Here is an 18,162-nt window from a genome sequence, read left to right as displayed (position 1 = left end):
TTGAATTAAAGCTACTTAAGAAACAGCTGGTGCAAGAGAGACACTCTGAGCCTCCTTTGTCCTCCTGAAAGCAGGAAATAAATCTCCCATGTGAAAGGTAACCTTCCTCTCCCAGGAGGTAAAAGGGGCGTCCCAGTCACCAGAGATAGAGAATTTAGGGCTAAGGATATATAAACAAACTTCTTCTACACTAATTTACTACCCCAAGTCCAAACTTCTTTGTCTCATCAGTTTCTCACAAGTTTATTGTTAATTTGTCCTGAAGGTATAAAAGCTGCCTGCTTTGGTCTCTTCTTGAAGTCCCATTTCTATGGGCTTCCATACACAAATTAACTGAGGGATTTTTTTCTTGTTATATAGACATAATCTGTCTTACATCAATTTGATTATTAGACCAGCCAAACAACCTAAAAGGGAAGAAAGGAAGAATTTTCCTCCCCTACCTTGGTACCAAAAGTATATGCCCCATACTTCACTGTGCAGCATCTGCCGGATTCTCCTGAGATTTCTGGAACATACCCTCTTAAAAGCCAAGGAGAAGAAAGTCTTCTCTTTACTTCAGTCTAAGTCTTCTGCTCATATAAGTCTTAAATACAGGAAGATAAGCTTGGAGAGGATCCAGGAAACCCAATATCTTAAATGAGTTTTTTTGTGACAGCCTCTGAAAATGCTGGAAGGAAGATTTGTGTGCAAAATAAAACAAAGCTTTTATGCATTAATCAAAAGGGAATATTGCTCTATGAGTTCATAGCATCCCAAACCTCTGTTCTTTGGGTTCAGGCTTAACCGTATCTGTGAATACAGTTCTCTGTAATAATACTTTTGAAGCCTTTGTTTTTCATCATCCTTGCTACTAGCACTTTGTGTTAGTAATAATAGCTCTACAAATAACTTTTTAACTCTCCACCCAGAAATACACAGGCATGATTTAATTTTTTAAAAAGCTATCATCTGCTTGAAATACAATTACACTTGCCATGAGTTTACTGTTTGGTAACTTCAGTTATCATTTCTTCAAATTCTTTTACGTCCTTCCTTCCAGTGGGGCTGCACGGTTTCACTACTCACCAGTCAGTAACAGCAATGACAGCAGCAAAAAGAACTATCTGTTGAACACTTCATATGATAAATGCTTGTTAGAGTTACATCCTTTACCCTCAAACAATCTTTCTCCTAGATACCATTATTATTCCATTTTACAGATGAGAAACTAAGACTTCAAGTGCTTAGGTAACTTACCCAAAATCACACAGATGCTACATTGTAATGCAGAGACTCAAATTCATGTCTCAGTGACTTCAGACTGTCTTAACAAAAGGCAGTATATTATACTAGTTTATGTATTTATTTGTTTCAGAGTAATTATAAATACAAATTACTAACTTATTATGAGGTTTAGCCTGTGATTTGACTCAACTGAGAATAAGTTTCTTATTAATTTTTCAATTAAAAATTATGTTTAATGTAATGGGAATCAAGGGCTGTTAACAGAAATGGTTTAGTTAGACTATAAACATATCACATACATATGAGCTTTACTTTATAGAATAGATACGCTTCTAAAATATGTGCATTAATGGTGTACATATTCTTATTTATATATACTAAGTTGTTGAAAAGGTAAAAAATGTTGCCATACCAAGTCATTATTTAAGATGATCTCATACCTAAGAGTCTAGCAAAAGTTTCAGTGATGTGTTTAAGTAAATAAAAAATGTAACATCACCATTTAATAGCCATTGTATCATCATATCTTATTAAATCATCATGTAATTTAATACCACAGAAATCATATGATTACCAGTGAGTCAAGATTTTTTTGAGTCAAATGAGATGATATATATAAAGTTGTTTTACAAACAATAGCTCCTAGAGCAGTACAAGGGAACGAAAATTAACATTTCCTAGGCTCCTCTGACGGCAGTGACTTGCTCTGTGTTAGCAACGTCCATTTAATCCTCTTATTGCCCTGGGAGGTAGATATGGTATTTTTGTTCCTTTTTTTTAACTAATGGAAAAAGTGAGGCTCTTAAAGGTGAATTAACTTGACCAAGGCACACAGCTAACAACAAATGGCAAAGGTTTCCAACCCCGGACTGGTTGTTTCCAAAGTTACTGTGCTTTCTCCTACAGCTTGGTCTCCCTGTTATTCCTGTATAATTACCCTTATTACAAAAGGGGAAAGAAACATCAACTATCATAAAAGCACATGTTATTTAACAAAACATGAGTTTTAAGGCAATATTTGAACAATTCTCGTTTTTTCTTAACATTTTAAAAATAAGTGAAGAGAATATGTGTAAGTATCGTTTTAAAGAGCGTTTTAAAAGAGAGAAGTAATGAATATGGTTGCCCTCACAGGTTTAAAAATTTGATAAAGGTAAAAAAAATCTGATAAAGCTGCAGTAATTAAAGCAGTGTGGTTCTGGTGAAATAACATATCAAGTATATAAATATGAAGAAGTAAATACTACTATGTAATTTCCAGTGGAAAGAATAGAACAATGGGACAACTAATTATCTATTTGGAAAAAAGAGAAATTAGATCAATACTTCATGTCCTATAACAACATCAAACATATTCAAGTGGATTCAAATTTTAAATGTAAAAGAAAATCACAAAAATACTCAGAAAATGTGTACACACTTTCAGGATTGGAAAGAAAATTTTAAGACTGGCAATTTAAAAGAAACTGAAAGTAAGAGATCGATAAATTGACTAAAATATTGTAAAAATTTCTCCGTGTTAAGAGAAAGTTTACAAATACAGTTAAATGGCACAGGAAAACTTGGGAAAATGTTGCCATTGCTTATGAAAAATAAACATGAAAATTTGAATTCAGATATTCAAAGCACAAAGAACACTTACACAACCGTAAGAAAAGACAGTCATACCTAAATGCAAAGTTGATGAAGGACATAAACAGGCAATTCACAAAATTAGAAATATGAGTGGTCAATAAATTTGCACAAGATCTTTGTTTTTCCAAATGGGTAGTCAGTTGTCCCAATATCCTACTCTTTCCATTGGAAATTACATAGTGTTTATTTCCTTATATTTATGTATCATATTTATTCCTTTGATCTATTCTATGCAGTATAAATGGTCATACAAATGCAAATTAAAATGTCGCTTTTTTAATTTACCAAGTTGGAATGATTTTTTAAAATTCTTCTATATTGTATCATCAAACATGCCAGGAAATATGAGCTCTCAAGCCCTGCTGTCAGGAGTGTAAATTGATCCATCTTTTCCAGAGAGAAGTTTGTCAATTATGTATAAATTTGACCCACTGATTTTACTTCTATGAATTTACGCTGAGGAAATAAGCATAGATCTATCAAAAGGTTAACTATAAACCTATTCATAGCACCACTGATTATACTAAGGAACATTTGAAAACAACCCTAAAAAAGCCCCACAGTAGGGGACTGATTTATTTTTTAGTATTTCCCTACAATGGAACATCATTTCTACTGTAGAATGATGAAATGAAATGGTGCTGTAGAAAAATCTTTAATGACACAAGAAGATACTTATAATATGTTGTCAGAAAGAGACAGAGAGCAGATTTTAAACCCACATGTACAATACCAACTTTGTAAAAACAAAATGTTTATACATATGCATCCGGAAGGAATATGCCAAAACATTAACAAAGTTCATTGCCCACATTGGAATTATGAAGGCAACCATGGATTCTTTTTATTTTCTTCTAATGCTTCCTCATTTTTTTCCTAAAAGTTTTTTAAATGAATATATATTTTATAATAAGAAAACTAAGTATGAAGCTTATTTTAAGATATAATTCACGGCTTTTCTTTATTACGTTTCCAATAAATGTGTATTCCTCTTTGCTGACATATCTTTTTGTCTCATACTATGCTAATCATCTATTGGATTCTTCTCCTCATGAAGGTCTGATCTATGGCCTCCACTTGGAAAGAAAGCTAAAGGCAAACCAGGACAGAAGAAAAACAGAACCAAGGAACACATTTAAGAAGATGGCGTAGCAAAGGCAAGTGCGAGAAGAAACAGAGCAGAGGGGAGAGCCAGGCAATGCGACTGCCAACAGCAGCTGTGTCCAGAGTATCTGTCAGATCCTCGTATGAAGTCATTACTGGTAAGAATGATTGAAGATGTTAAATTTGTGCTCAGTGAGGCCGACTGTATAGTTTATCTTGCATTATTCAGAGGTGGATCATCTAACTTGCGGTAGAATTTGGCTCCTTTATGATCAAGGTTTGTTGTCATGTTTTGTGGGACCGAAGAGGTCCAGACATCTGATTAGTGTCTCCTCAAATGAACTTATTTATAAAACAGAAATAAACTCACAGACATAGAAAACAAACTTATGGTTACAAAAGGGGAAAAGAAGGGGAGGAATAAATTAGGAGTTTGGGATTAGCAGATACAAACTACTATATACAAAATAGATAAATAACAGGGTTTTACTCTGTAGCACAGGGTACTATACTCAATAGCTTGTAATACCCTATAATGAAAAAGAATATGAAAAAGAATGTATATATGTATAACTCAATCACTATGCTGTATATCAGAAACTAACACGACATTGTAAATCACCTATGCTTCAATTTTAAAAAAAGATTAGTGTCTCCTGACCCCCACCTTGCCTTCATATCCATGCCAGGTTTCAGGTGGTCGTTATCAGGGCTGAACAATGTCTAGAAAGCAGGCTTGGTTAAGTGCCACGTTTGAGGCCATTAGTCAGAATTTTCAAGAGGTAGTATTCAGAATTGAACTGTGTCCTCCAAATACATATGTTGAAGTCCTAACCCCTCAGTGCCTGAGAGTGTAATCGGATTTGAAAATAGGGTCTTTGCCAATGTTACAGGTTAAAAGGAGGTGGTTAGGTTGTGCCCTAATCTAATGTAGTCCTTATAATGTGGGGAAATTTGAACATAGACACACATATGCACAAAGGGAAGATTAGGTGAAGAGACAGGGATAATGCCAAGTGAAGATGAGAATGATACTGCCACAAGCCAAGGAATATCTGGGGCTGCCAGAAACCAGAAGAGGCAAGGAAGGCTCCTTCCCCTACAGGATTTAGTGGGCACCTTGACTTGGGCTTCTAACCACTGAAACTGTGAGACCATAAATTTCTGTTGTTCTGAAACACTAAGTTTGTGACACTTTGTTACAGCAGCTGTAGGAAACTAACACAGATGGTATCACCTCCTCTCCAAAAAAGGCACAGCTAATTCCAGGAGACGCTGGGAAAGGAGGAGTGCTCTAGTGCATGGCTGTAAAGCTAGTCACAGAGCACTGGGCATCTGGTCCTGCCTGCATTCTACCTGTTTTATACATATATCCTCATGCTCAGTTTCCATTTTGCCATCATTTTTCATGTGTAAATTGGGATTAAAATCTGGTCTCCTTCACAGGACTTCTGCCCAGAATTAATATCTTAAAGCATGTTGGGAAGCACTTTGAAAAGGAAGGGAGTACCTAAGTACAGCAGAACTGGGTAAAGTGACCACCATAATAACCATGCTGGACGGAAGTGGTTATGGGACCTCAAAGGTTAAGGCCAGTGTTAACTCTGTCTAATGCTTTGTAAAGGGCTTTCGATCTCATGAGGCTTCACCAGTGTGTTAGAACAGCAAGCTGCGGGGCCAGCTCGATGCCTGGTGCACAGATGGACTGGTCTGGGTAGAGATGTCCGTATGGTTTACATGCACTAGAGCACAGAAACCCCAGAGGTCACACAACAGTCACCTCATAAATGAGGCTGTCCCAGGAAGGCAAATGTTTTTCTAAATTAATCAAATCTCTTTAGGAAACCAGAGATTTCTCGGGGTGACAGGCAGAGAACAAAAGAAGGAGGCCACAGGACCTTTCGGTTGGAGCACCCAAGTACCTTGAGGCACAAGAGTCTTGAATTCAGTGAAAGATGCCCTAGAAAGTCAGCCACACTCTGAAAGCAGGACCACTCATCTTGCCTCTCCAAATGCCTCTGCTACAGGGACACACTCGTATTTTAGAACCAGAAAGAGTTTACCTGTTCTTTTTTTACTGTAGCTTAATCTTGTGCAAACTTTTACATCTATCAGCAAGCTCCACCAGAATGAGAAGCAAACATCCCAACTCCTGAGCTTGAGGAATCCAGAATTACATAAAAACTTAAACATAGTAATATTACCCACAGCTGTACATAAAGCAATGGGAGCTTGAGGTCCACAGTGTCTGCTATCTACCCCATCTGCTCAAGCCAAATCAAAATTAAAATATTAGCAAGTTTTTGTCAGTTAACAATGGCAAGTGTTGGAGAGGCTAGAGAAGAAGCATGAGACATGTAAACTCTCTGCCTTCATGAAGCTGACAATCAAAATAACTGCAACCAAAATGCATTTTTGTCAGTTGTCTATTGAGTTCCTGCTATGGACTGAATGTGTCTGCTCAAAATTCATATGTTGAAGATGTCCCTTACATGTACAATCTTAAAAAATGACACAAATGAACTTATTCACAAAACAGAAAGAGACTCCCAGACATAGAAAACAACCTTATGGTTACCAAAGGGGAAAGGGGGTGAGAGGGATAAATTGGGAGTTCGGTATTAACGGATACACACTACTATATACAGGATAGATAAAGAACAGAGTCCTACTACATAGCACAGGGAGCTACATTCAATGGTTTGTAGTTACTTGTAATGAAAAAGAATACAAAAAAGGTGGGGGAGGGTGCAGCTCAGTGGTAGGGTGCTTGACTATCATGCACCAGATCCTGAGTTCAGTCCCCAGTACCTCCATCAAAGAAGAATAAATTTAAAAAAAAAAAACCTAATTATCTCACCCCACAAAAAAGTAAAAAAAAAAAAAGAACGCAAAAAAGAATATATACATACAACTAAAGCACTATGCTATATACCAGAATCTGATACATTGTAAATCAACTGTACGTTGATTTTTTTTTAAAGAAAACTTGTATCCCTGCTACTTCCTTGCTTTCAACAGCTTTGTTTGTTGTTTTGTTTTGACATTTTTCTAAACTTTTTTTTAATTGAGGTATAGTTGATGAACTCAATGGCTTTTATGAAAGCTACATCACTCTGACATAAAAACTTGCAAGTGGCCAGGTACAGAGAACTCCATAATGCTTAAAAAGTGACTGAAACTGTGCCTGTGACTGACCTATGATGACAGAATTATAGTAGTTACCTTCAGAGGAAAGTATTAGCCAGGCAGGATAGAGCCTTCTAGAAATGTGCCACACCTCATGGATCTACATGTAGGGAAAAATCATCAGGCTGTAAACTTAAGATGTGTGCACTTTACTATAAATTATACCTCAATAAACTGTCTTATTTCTACCTGTGAAGCGTATTCACATCCTGCTCAAAATCAGGTAGAGCAATAATATGTTATAAATTAATGACTTAAAATTAATAAGAACTAATACAATTTTTATATTTTTAAGTCATGAGGTCCCTGGAAGCATGCATTTAATTGTTAAATATACACTACATAGCCATGAATATGGATTATCCATAAGAGCAAGGCCATTTGTTGGCAGCAGTTGAATCTGAAAGACCAATGGTTAAAAAAAAAAATTGTTTCCTAAAGCCCGACTCCTTTCAGTTATACAAACACAATGAGCATAGGCGGACCAAGGACACCCCATTGAACACCAGACTTCCCTCACCTCTGAAGTCACCTGTTAGTGGCTCCAGGGACCTGAGACTCACAGACAGTTATGCCACAGCCTCTGAAGACTAATTGCAGTTTCTCAGTCCCCCTCAGGGCCTCAGTACTGAATTCAGCAGCAGTACATACCAGGAGAAAAATCCATCAGCTTAGAAGAGACTCTTACTCTGACTTCTCGCCGTCCCTCGCTCACAGATCAGAAGAAGAGTGTAGATAACTGACCCCGGTTCCCAGGGCCCAGTTCCCTCCATTCCGACCACTGTAGGAGAATTTCCTCAAAGCTGGTCCACTGAAAAAATTATGGCCCTTCCACAGCAGAGCTCCCCTCCATAGGCTAGCCTAGGAAATTTTAATTCTCAAGCTAAGTAAAATACGAAATTTTAAGAGACACTGTATTAGGTTTCTAGAGATCTGGAAATAAAGTACCACAAACCAGAGGACTTAAACAACAGAAGTTTATGGTCTCACACCTACAGGGGCTAGAAGCCCAGATCAAGGTGCTACCAGGGCTGGTTCCTAGAAGGGACACGGAGAATCTGTTGCAGGCTCTCCCTGAGCTTCTGGTGGTTTGCCAGCAGTCTTCAGTGTTTCTTGGCTTGTAGACACACTGCCTGGATCTCTTTCTTCATGTCCACATGATGTTCCCCCTGTGTGTGCATCTGTGTCCAAATTGCCCCTTTTTATAAGGACACCAGTCACATTGGATTAGGGAATACCGTCCACCTGTATCACCTCATCTTAACTGCTTATACCTGCAGTGACCCTATTTCCAAATAAGATTACATTCTGGGGTTTAGGACTTAAACATACGTATTTCGGAGGGCTTTAACTCAGCCCGTAGTAGTCATACTCTGCTAGATCTTTTTTTCAAGCTCCACTCCACCCCCCGGCTCAGCTTAGGCCTCTCCGTCCTTCACCTGGGCTCCTGCAGTGCACTCCTACCTACCTGCAGCCCCAATTCCTTCCACAGCATCCTCCACACAGTCCCCCAAATTAGCTGCTCAAATCCAAATCTAGCCCTGAGCTCATTTTTTCCCCTACTTTCTCCAGTGCAATTAAGAACAACAGTTAAACTCATTATACTCATCATTTTGACAACAGCGTTCTAAGGTTTCAAGTGCATGGTCACTCAGAACCTTACCTCTTATAACTACTTGGTTAGGAGTATCCAAAGGCAATATTTTGCATATCTCCATGGCTGCATCACGCCATGGACTGTTAGCGCCCTGGAAATAGAGTTGTTCATGCCTTTAAATGCAATCATACTAGACAGCAGATTCCAGAAAATCCAGAACCAGTTCAGAAAACTCATCCTTCAGATTCTGCTGCTCTAGACCCTCTCTCACTACCAAACTCTGTATCCTTCAAGGAAAACAAAACCAGTTATTCTAGTTTCCATGTCTGATACAGATTCTGGTCTTGAGAGTAGTTGTAGAGGTTCCAATAAAATATATATTAGAGACAGGGATCCAGAGATTTCAAGGAATGGGCTTATAAGACTGTGCGGGCTGTCAAGTCTCAAATCCGTAGGGGAGGCTGGGACTGTCAGGTAGGAGCTGATGCTGACAACTTCTTCCTCAGGGAAACCTGTTTTTAAGGCCTTTCAACTGATTGAATGAGGTCCACCCACATTACCAAGGACAAGCTCCTTTGCTTAAAGTCAACTAATTGTGTATATTAAACACATTTACAAAATACCTTCACAGAGAGGCTTAGTGTTTGTTTGGATAACTGGCTGCCAAAGCCTAGCCAAGTGACATGTAGAACTAACCATCATGATCTCTAGTAGTGACTTCTGTTTTCATTATAACTAACACATAACATAATTCCTTGGGTCATCCAATCACAATAAGACACTGCAAGTTTTGTCTAAATTGTATTCTTTGTTTCCAGTCCTTCCAAAATCATGACAAAAACTATCATTTAAACTTAATTTACATTGATAGTATTTATTCATGGTTAAGCAAGTCTCACAGAGTCAACAATTTCATATAGAACAGCTCTACCACGAGGAAGAAACCCTTAGTGTTTTGTGGATAAGGTTTTGAAAACATTTATTTATAGCCAAGAATTGCCAGAAATAACAGCCAAATTAATAATTAAATAGAAAGCTTTTATTGCAAAAGGAACAAAGCTAAAATAAATAGGAACTGTCTGAAATTTTTCAATATACAAATTCATAGAGCTTTTATTTAACCGAACAGTTATTACAATAATAACTAACAACCTGACATCTTCCAAGTCCCCTGGCACTCCTGGCCTCTAAATCCGAGAAGCTGACAGGAATACCCTGGCAATTCAGCTTGTGTGGGAGGAAATAAGAGAGAAATCAACAAAAAATTATGGAAAAACATGGGGGCAAATGGGAAATATTCTAATTTGTTTTGTATTATTGCATAGAGAACGGGCTTTTACGGTCATAAACTCAAATATGCAAAACTATATTTTACTTTCCTATAACTGAATTTAATTTCTGCCCTGTGCTTATATTACTACCCAACAGCAGAAAATTTTATCTAATAAATTTCTAAGTAAACTCAGTCAAATCAATGATCACCCAATCATTCCATGTTTTCAGTCAGTCAATTCAGGAATTTTTTCTCAGTAAATTCTCCCATTCTACCCATTACAAGGGGCAAATTATGGAGAAATTATGAAAGTGCCTGTGTGTCAGTGTGTAAAGTGTCTGGTTCCTCACGGTTCTCTCTTACAGAAGCATGTGTGTCTGTAGACATGTAATTCATCTTTCTGGGTCTTAGCTGGTTCTTCCTTCAGACGGTCCATGCAGCATCTGTCGACTGCTTTCCTGCATTCATGACTGGAGGCCACTGCTAACACACAGACTTCTATCAGCCAGTACTACTCCTCTCTTGAGAATATGGAAATCTTTCTAATGCTCTTCTGTACTCCTCTGGGTCCACAGGTGACTCAGGGGGCAGCCTCAGGCACTCTGTCCAGACCTCCCCTCTGGGCATTTGCCACTGCCAAACCATACTATGGGTGGGGATTTATCCTCAGGCCTGACTTGAGAAGGGAAGTACTCTCGTACTCCTTGCCCACATGGAGTATAAAGTCATCACACACACACATACACACACACACACACACACAGAGCCCAGAATGGGGAGGCAGGACACTGGGACCCTTTTCACCAATGGTGAACTCTGTTCTCGGCTATCTCTGAAACACTAATTTTTCCAACTAGGTCTTGCTCTTGGATGAGGCAGTGGTGCATGTACAGACCCTTGCCTCAGTATTTGGAAACTTTTCTTGCTAATCTGTCATCTCTATAAAAGAAAGTCTAAGGTTATTTTTTATCAAGATTATTTTTATTCTGGCTGTATCACCCTTAATCAAAAGTAACAAAATCTTCCACTGATGTAATGAGTTAAAAGTTTTGGCAAAAAAATGAAAGTGGAGGGACCCTTGATCAGCTTTTCATGCCACTGCAGTTATGATGTTCTAACAGAGGAACCATTATTGTTCCATGTTGACCACAGTATGTATGTACATAGTATGTACAAAGCTCCCCTGCATTTTAGGAGGTCTGACGGGTTTATATGTGAATCCCAGGTCCATTATGTTCTCTCTAATTGGTCTCGGACAAGTTACTTAACCTCTTTGAAGCTCATTTTCCTCATTCTCCACCCCATCTCACAAGATTATTGTAAAAGTTAAATGGAATAACGTTGGTTCCTGGTTCCAATTAGGCAAAATTTGAAAGCCTCAGTTGGCACAATCTCAACATAAACTACTGTATAAAAGCTAATTTTTTTTTTGGCTTCAAACACCAGAAATTCATTCTCCCACAATTCTGGAGACCAGAAGACCAAGAGCAAGGTGCTGGCAGGGCTGCGCTTCCTCCAGGGGCTCCAGAAGAGGTCAGATGATGACCTACTTGGTGTAGCCAGTTCCAATGTCTAACTACCTTATGGAAGGAAGATCTACTAATGTCCACCTGAGCTACTTCTGCAAAGCAATTTAGATGCTAACTACCCAACTACCCAGAGCTCGCGAAGACGTCACGGGTTGAGAGGGCAGTCCTCCACAAGAACCCCCTTGCTTGAGATACAAGATCCCAAGATTGCCAGGCCACCAAGGCTTCTGTCCAACTGGCTAAAAATTCGGGGGTTCACACTACTCCCTTCAGATTTGATAATTTAATAGAAAGTCTCATAACACTCAAGAAAGTGCTATATTGATGATTATGGTTTTATTATAAAGGATGCAAATCAAGACCAGACAAAAGAAGAAACCTGTAGAGGGAGGTGTAGGAAGTTCACAAACATGAAGCTTCCATGTCCTTTCCCTGTGGAATCAGGACACGTCACCCCGCTGGCACATCAATATGTTCACCAACAGGGAAGCTGACTGAGCTTGGTGTCCAGAATTTTTATCAGAGTTTCATTAAGTAGGCATGTTTGATTGAGTCATTGACCATGTGATTAAATTCCATCTCCAGCTCCATTTCCCCCTGCCAGAAGTTGGGCTGAAATCACCTGGCTCAAAACTGCACCCCTCTAATCATACGGTTGTGGGGGGAGGGAATAGCTCAGTGGTAGAGTGCCTGTCTAGCATGTACAAGGTCCTGGGTTCAATCCCCAGTACCTCCACTTCAAAAAGTAAATTTATATAAATAAACCTAATTAGTTCCTTCCCTTAAAAAAAAAAAAAAGGCGTTCTAATCAATATGATTGGTCTTTCCAGCATGGCCATCACCCATCCTAAAACTGTCTGAGGGCCCCAACTTAGATAGAGTCACCTCACTGGCATAGGTGTGGTCTGAAGGGCCCTCTGTGAATCATAGTCACTTCCATCACTGGGGAAATTCCAAGAGATTAAAATCTCCACCCCAGGAACCTAGGGCAAAGGGCAGACAAATTCTTTATTAAACAACACCTTCTTACTGCAACTTAAGATAGACAAGTAAGTAAATGGAGGCTCTTGAAATGCGTCTTATGAAAGCCTTACAGACTGCCTTGTGTTGTTCCCTCTGGGCATCATTTTACCAGTGAAATTACTTCTAATTCATGGTCCCAAGGCAGGTATTAACTAGCAATAAGTTATCAAATTACCTCTTATTAAAATTTAAAGAAAAATGTCAAGCAGGCTTTCATTATGTCATTATGTGATTTTTATTTCTCCTTTGAACTATTCAGAATACTTTCAATAACCTGAAGATAAAATCTCCCTTTTGAAGATGGCCATCTGTGTGCCAGGAAGGCAGGCCGTCACCAGACATCAAATCTGCTGGCACCTTGACCTTGGACTTCCCAGCCTTCAGAACCGTGAGAAATACATTTCTGTTGTTTGTAAGACAAAAAAACAAAACAAAACAAAACAAAACAAACCTCTCTTTTGATAATCATATTTCTTCTACTCAGAACCAGAAAGAACTAGATTTTCTGATGTGATCCACACTTTTAGATAGTAACAAGGGTATGAAAATGAGCGCTTCACTTCTTTGGCCATAGAGAGAAATCTTAAGTTTTCCTAACAAATACTAGAAAACTGTCCTGGCATTTACATTGGAAGTCCTACCTCTATCATTCTAAGTCGACCTGATTGTACACTACATTATAAGTGAGGACCCAACAAGTAGAGTTGATTTTTTAAAAAGTAACTCTCTTAGTTAACATGTGGGGGTATGAAAGATGTACAGTTAGGCTAGGGGGGTCGTGATCAGTTTAAGGGGAACATGCCGTGTGCATGACTTTAGTCTTTAATATTGACAGCAATTTTACACAAGGTTCATGGACTGGCATCTACAGACGGGCACTAGGGCTTCTGTGAAGCTCCTGAAGTGACAAATAAATTGTACATTTTTAGGGAGAGATAATGCATCACTGTCACCAGATTCCCAAAATTCATGACCATAACCCCTTAAATGCCCTAAGAATCACTTTTGTAAGGGAGCCCTTTTCTAGAAACAGACTAGCCCCCAAGCCATTCTCTAAAGCTCCCAGAACTTATAATTCCTACCATCATAACCCAAGGGGCTGCTGTTGGGTGTTTCCAGCCTTTCTGAAGTGTTTAGTTTCCAAATAAGCTGACTTGAGCCTCTATTCCACTTGTCCGTAGCCCCCCTTAGTATTTCTGAGAATTCTTGGTGGGAGCGCTTGTGTTCCTCCCGGTCACCTCCCACTCTGATTTTCTACTCTAATCACTCTTTGTAACATTTGCTACATGGAAAATAGCCCTGCTTCCTGTATTCCCCAAAGTACCATTAGCATAATGCAGTTGTATATAACAGAACTCTACAGAAGGCTTAGAAACACTGAGAAGGATTATGTATTAAGCGTGGTTCTAGCTTCTGTAAACTTAATGTTTTAATATCTGCCCTACATGCACATACTGGACATGCCTTGTTCTGGACAATCCAATAATATGCTTGAGTCACCTTGTCTTGGCTTCTTGCCTCCATCAACACCCCTGCCCCCTCTAGAGGAGTCCTTTGAGGGCATGCCTTTCAAATACAAACCAGCCAATACAGAGTCCATACCCCCAAGGACCTTTTTATAGGGCTCTCGTGTTCTTGGCCATTATCCACCTGCCCTAATCACCCCCAGACAACAAGGGACAGCCCCTCTATCCATCCCTACACCCCTCCTTCACTGTTTCTTTCCAAGGAAACCGCAGTAAACTCTTATCCACAGTTCTTCTTCCTTCTTCTGCTTCATGACCAACCCTGGTGCTTCCTCACGTGGTCCCAGGTGGCAGAGCGTGCCCACTTCCCTTGGGAGCTGTGAGTAATACACTATCTTTTCAGTGGCAACCGTTTGCTGATCCATTGGCCTTACTCGATCTCAAATTTTCTATGAATATAGTATGTTCTTGAATAGACCACAACAGGGCACAGAACAGGAATCGATTTACAATTTACTAGTAAATATCACTGTTCTTTACAAGGAACAATCTCCCCTTACAAGAAATTTCCTAGCAGCTGTATTTTCATGGTTCTGCTCTCCTCACTGAGGCCATTACTCCCTATGGTTTCTTGTCTTCCCATCCTTGGGGTTCTCCACCTCCCTCCCCTTCAGGTGGCAGCAGAATTTAGGAATGTGCCTATTATTCCACCAGTCAGAACAGCTTCATTTTCCATGACTAAAAATCCACTAACATTTTTCCTAAAGAAAAGAGCTGTCTGCCTTTAAGATAAATGCTGCTCTTCCCTACGACATGGATGTAAAGGAACAGTTTCATCTTTTAAAGCGCATTTTCTTCCTGTTAAATATGTATCTAGTAAATACAAAAACAATCCATACAAAAAAGATTCCAAGGGCACTTCAACTAAAATATTAACTAATATTAACAGTTTAAAATTTGTTGTAGACTCATTACTCACATTACTTGAGTTCGCACGTGATGACAAAAAAATAATTTGTATATAAGAATTAATAGCTTTCCTATGTATCAACAATCAGCAGCAGGAAATAAAATGGAAACTAACCCACTAAAAATAACCATAAAAATTATAATACCTAAGAATAGTCTTAGCAAAAAAATGTAGAGAAGCCATAGTAATAAGCTCAAAGCTTTACAGAGGACATAATTATTTAAATCCGAATAATGGAGAAATAAGCCACAATGCGTGAATTGGGAGTCTATGCATATGATAAAGATGACACTTCACGTCAGAGGGAATAATAAAATAGTCTGTTACTGGTTCTTTAACAACCTACTAATTACTTTGGAACAAAAGATGATGTTCTTAACACATACGATATTCCAAAATAGGTTCCAGGTATATATAAATATTTTCAAATAAAGTACTAGGACAAGAATGTAGAATAACTATATAAAGTAAACTTGGAGCGTGAAAGTCTTTCCTCAGTATGACAAGAGACACAATAACCACAAAGGAGGAAGTGAATAAAGTTGACTATATCAAATAATGTTATAACTCAAAAACATCATTATCAAGTCAAAATATAAACAATAAACTGGGGAAATGTCCCCTCTATATAAAGAGACCTTATCAAATAATAAAAACCTCAGGACAGAATTGGCTGACGGGTATAGACAGGCAACTCACAAAACAAGGAAAGCAACTTGTCAATAATACATGGAAAAGTTCTCAACAGTTAAAAATGTTCACTGCTTTGTTCAGTGTTATCATGGCAGGAATCAGTGGAGAGACAGATATCTCACATTTTGTTGGTAGGAGTATAAACTGATAGAAACTCATGAAAAATGACAGCTTGGCAGTGTGTGTCAAAAGCCTCTGATACAGCAATTCCACTTCTGGAAATCTGTCTGAAGGAAATTAGTAGACAAATGCACAAAGTTAAACATGCAAGAATGTTTGTTGCAGCAAATTCTGAGAATAGAGGAATTCCAAACTGTCCCCAACTAAAGGAGATTAATTAATTATGGCACATTCTGACAATCGGATGCCAAGCAGAAACTGAAACTATTATGAAGAGCTGTTAATTTGAACTTAAAAATGTTCATGATGTGTCGCTAAGAGCAAAAAGGGCCACAGAAATGTTTATAGAGTGTGATTTCATTTTCATAAAAGTCAAATAAGTATGTGCATATATTTGCAATGAAATGTATCTAGAAAGCTATCACCAAAATAGTAAAAATTGTGTTGTGCAAACTTTATAAGGACAGCAGTGAAATAAAAATAGCAGCATTCATTCAGGCTTCTACCATTTTGTCAAGACAAAATCATTTCACTTTCTGTATTCTCTTTGGTTTGCCTTATAAGCAAACAAAATTTGAAAGAGTTATCATAACCAATGACAAAACCCTCCTTAGAATGCAAGTGTATCAGAAACGGAAAAACCACTATGAAAATGGGTGGAAGGATGGATGGATGGACAGACAGATGGACAATTGTTCACCCACAGAAAGGCACAGTGTCAATCACTGTCAATGTCACAGTTTCCGTGGACTTTTACCAAGACTCAGAAGTGTGGCTGAGAGAAAGCGAAGCAAGTTGTCACCCTCCTGAGCACAGTTTCACAAGGCGAAGACTTCCCCACAATTTTTTTAAAGAAAAATCTGTTGACAGAGCTATTGTCAAAACGAAAGAAAAATCACTAGAGGAAGCCGTGTGAAAGCAAGGCCAGGAAGCCCCAGAGAACTTAGTCAAAGGGTAGCACCTCTGTTCTCACACCACCAGCAGGTCCAGCCTCTCCCCAAGCTGGGTTTCCAAGAGGCTGGCACTCAGCCAGCCAAGCCTCTGCGAGGACCATCTTGGCGGGAACTACTCCACTTGCTTTTACATTGGGATGTGGCACAGAAGACCAGTCATGTCCTTCGTAGCCCTTGCCAGTGACATCTGACATCTTTCTGTGAGATTGTCTAATTAATTCTGTCTCTGCAGCTGAACCATGAATGACTTAAGCCTGGACTCCACCTCTATTTGCACACCTTCGTGTCCCCAGCACAGCGCCAGGCACAGATAGCCTCTCGATATTTTTAAACGAGTGAAGGAGGGAAGGAGAAGGGAGGGAAAAGCCAGCGAACTCAGATTTGGACTAGTATCTCTCCCTTTTCTAGCCTTAATCTCTTCATCTAAAAATAGGGATTTGCCCATGACATAAGATTATTGTACAGACTAAAATTAAATAAGATCGGTCCACAGCTATCAGAGTAGACTCTTCACACCTACAAACTCTCTCCTAGCTTCTCCTCTCTGAGTCCCAGTTGGAGCTCCACGACCTATGAAATATGTAACTAAGTCCTCAAGATTAAATTTTTCGCCTGTTAGCAGTCATTCAGGATTCCACCCTGTAAAATACGGGATTCGACGGATGATCTTTAAAGACATACTCACCCCTAACATTTTCTCTTTTCTTTATTCATTCAGTTTTTTTTTTCATTGAGGCATAGTCGATTTAAGCAACATTGTGTTGGTTTCTGGTGTACAGCATAGTGATTCTCCTAACATTTTGTGATGCAAGAGAAACACCCTGAAAATTGTCCCTGGGAGAAGAGGGTCACAATGCATTCTGGTTGCCAGAACTGGATGTGGCACTTAGAAGGAGCCCAAGTTATGGAAGTAACACCGAAAATATTACTAAAGAATAATATCAAACTTCACTCTACTTGGAGAGTGGAAAGAGGAGTTCATTGTCAGAATATATGTATCTCTGACAAAGGATCATCATTAAAATCAGCTTACTCACCAACAAGGAGCATTTGATGCAATTGCATCAAACCTGTCCTTGTGAAAAAAAGAGAAAACTTTCTTCCTCCTCCGTCAGCTGCCAGTGTAACCTGTGTCATCCAGCACACTGTGGCTCTTGTTCACGGAGCCGTTGTCCTTCTCAAGAGATGGTCCTTCACCCTAACAAAAATAACTATGACTCACTGGTCCCAGGAATATTTTCTCCCTTGTTTTGTTCACAGTATGAATGACAGATTTCAGTGTATTTCTTGCATAAGTAAAAGTTGCTGTTGACCTGAAGTGATCTATATTGCAAATGCAAACTGTTGCCTTTTAATTTCAAGTTTCAGGCAACTGTGCAGTTC

General features: G+C 38.9%; 1 long non-coding RNA gene across 2 annotated transcripts in view; it reads left to right on the top strand.

Moving 5' to 3' along the window:
* LOC116285308 (uncharacterized) overlaps window positions 1-18,162 on the top strand; it is a 34,277-nt gene that overhangs the window by 8,595 nt on the left and 7,520 nt on the right. For both annotated transcript variants that reach the window (XR_012063885.1, XR_012063886.1), the window contains exons 2-3: window positions 3,920-4,124; window positions 12,837-12,965. This is a non-coding gene — a long non-coding RNA (uncharacterized lncRNA). The remainder of the gene's footprint in view (window positions 1-3,919; window positions 4,125-12,836; window positions 12,966-18,162) is intronic.

This window comes from Vicugna pacos, chromosome 24 (assembly GCF_048564905.1).
Source record: "Vicugna pacos chromosome 24, VicPac4, whole genome shotgun sequence".
NCBI classification, from domain to species: Eukaryota; Metazoa; Chordata; class Mammalia; order Artiodactyla; family Camelidae; genus Vicugna; species Vicugna pacos.
Note: the sequence above shows the minus strand (reverse complement) of the source record. Positions and strands in the feature narration are given on the sequence as shown.